This window comes from Carlito syrichta, unplaced genomic scaffold, assembly GCF_000164805.1.
Source record: "Carlito syrichta isolate Samal-C Ts95f unplaced genomic scaffold, Tarsius_syrichta-2.0.1 Scaffold127161, whole genome shotgun sequence".
Classification (NCBI taxonomy): Eukaryota; Metazoa; Chordata; class Mammalia; order Primates; family Tarsiidae; genus Carlito; species Carlito syrichta.
Genome location: NW_007071257.1, coordinates 53,327 through 55,322, shown reverse-complemented (window position 1 = coordinate 55,322; position 1,996 = coordinate 53,327). Strand labels below are relative to the sequence as shown.

The following is a 1,996-nucleotide window of genomic DNA, read 5'->3' as shown; positions in this document are numbered from 1 at the left end:
CTCATATAGTTTTAGAGACAGGGAGCTGGAAGGGATGGCCAGGATGACATCTAGTGCAGGAACCCTCTTTGCAGCTTGCCCACACAGTGGATCTACCTAAGGGGGTGGGGGAAGGCTGAGGGATGTTGAGGAATCTGGGTCCAGTTCACTCTCCCAGATAAACTAAACATGGGCATGTGGGTGACAATGACGCCTCGCTCCCTCTGGGACAGGGCAGTGACTTTAGGCTATGTGATGTGTCTCTCCAAACCCATTGGGAGCTCAAGGGATCAATCTTGTTTAATGATTGTACGTGAGAGGAGGTGGGGCTGGTTAATGTTTGTCTGGTTCCTTTTGGGCTCTGGGCCATTTCTGGCTCCGGCCCTGGGCTCCTTGTCCCTCCCCTGGGCTGGGCTGACAGTACCTGGTGGCATAGGGCTGACACGCCTGCAGACATTCTCTGGGAAAGGGCAGCAACAGCCAAGTGTGGCGGTGTCAGGGAGGTGAGGAGGCTGGGGGCTGAGGGAGGTGGGCCAGGGAGGGCTGATGTGACATAGGGGGCCAGAAATGGGGGCTGGGTCTTGGTTGCTCTTGACCTCAGCATTCAGCCACTTCTATATTTCTCACTGAGCTGGAGTGAGGCCCCCTCCTGCCAGGTGCCAAGCTGGCTTAACCTCTTTCTGCAACCTCTTTCCAGGCTCAAAGTTGCTTATTTTCTCACTCTTTTTCCCCCCAGTCAAGGATTTCCCTCATCCCCATGGGCCCAGATTCCTGGTAGCACTCAAGGGACACCCTAGGTGCAAGGTGGCCAAGTTTTGCCTCTGTGAGACATTTTCTGACACACAGGGTTAGGGTTTGGTGGGATTGTTGGGCATTGCCAGATGCTGTTTTCCTTCTCTGATTGCAAGGCAAGCCAGGCATGCACTCAACATGGGGCTGCAGGTAGGTGAATACGGTGAGCTCAGAGGGGCCACAGAAGGCTAGCCAACAGGGCTGCAGATTTGAGAGCATGCATCTCAATTTTCTTGGGGGAGGCAGGCAAACTCAAGCTGAGCTTGGAGTAACTGATGGTTTGGAGACCTAAAGGAGGGGTGGTCCTCTAGCTGTTTGAAAGTTGTTCCAGCTGTTAGGAACGGCACAGCAGAATGTATAGACTTACAAAATGAGGTGAGGAAAGGAGAATCCAGATAAGAGGGGTTTTGATGGAGAAAAGTATAGATGAGGATGAAGCATGGCAGTGAGAAGGGACCCAAGCTTGGCTGAGGGGCCAACAGGATTCCTCTCCTGAGCTCCAGCATTTGCTTACCAGCTGTCTAATAAGTAATCAGCTTCTTGGAACCTCTATTACCTCAACTGTAAATCAGAGACAATAGCTCATGGCTCACAGGGTTGCTGTGAGCATGAAAGTTCATGAACATACAGCTCCTAGCATATAGTAGGCATTCCATAAATGTTATAATAAGCTGTTATAATAAGCCCAAGTAGAGAGCAACAGGAAGTCAGATGGGTGATGGAGGAGTAAGGGGATATAGTCCAAATGATGGTTAAGGGAGCTGGCATTAGCAGAAGTTCTATGAAAAGATCATGGCAGAAAGAGGGAATTAAAAAATTGGAATGAGTCAGACTGGATCTGACCCAAGTATGGTCACAGAATATGTATGGCAGGTTAGAATGACCAAGTCCAGGGACTGAGATAATGTAGAACTACTAGGTGGAGGCAGGGGAAGAGAAAGAGCATTGGAGGAGTCTAGCTTAGCCAACACCAGACTGATGAAGGCAGCATGAAATCCCAAAGAAAACCCTATGACCCCTTCTGACCAGGGGCTGCCTGTGAAATGGGAGAGGGAGCATGGAGTCTGAGGCTGAATGTAATCTCATCCAGTCCAGTCAGGCCCTCTTCCTCAACCCCAAAAAGACACAAGAATTTTCCTGCAGTTGGAAGGAAGGATAGGGAGGAGGTAGAGGCAGAGAGAGAGAGAGAGAGAGAGAGAGAGAGAGAGAGAGAGAGAGAGAGAGT

At 50.5% G+C, this 1,996-nt stretch overlaps 1 protein-coding gene across 1 annotated transcript in view; it reads left to right on the top strand.

The window, feature by feature from the left end:
- Positions 1-403: 403 nt before the first annotated feature.
- GJB1 (gap junction protein beta 1) overlaps positions 404-1,996 on the top strand; it is a 6,939-nt gene continuing 5,346 nt past the window's right edge. Inside the window, exon 1 of the mRNA XM_008048859.1 lies at positions 404-482. The gene's annotated coding sequence lies outside the window, so the exon portion shown is untranslated. The remainder of the gene's footprint in view (positions 483-1,996) is intronic.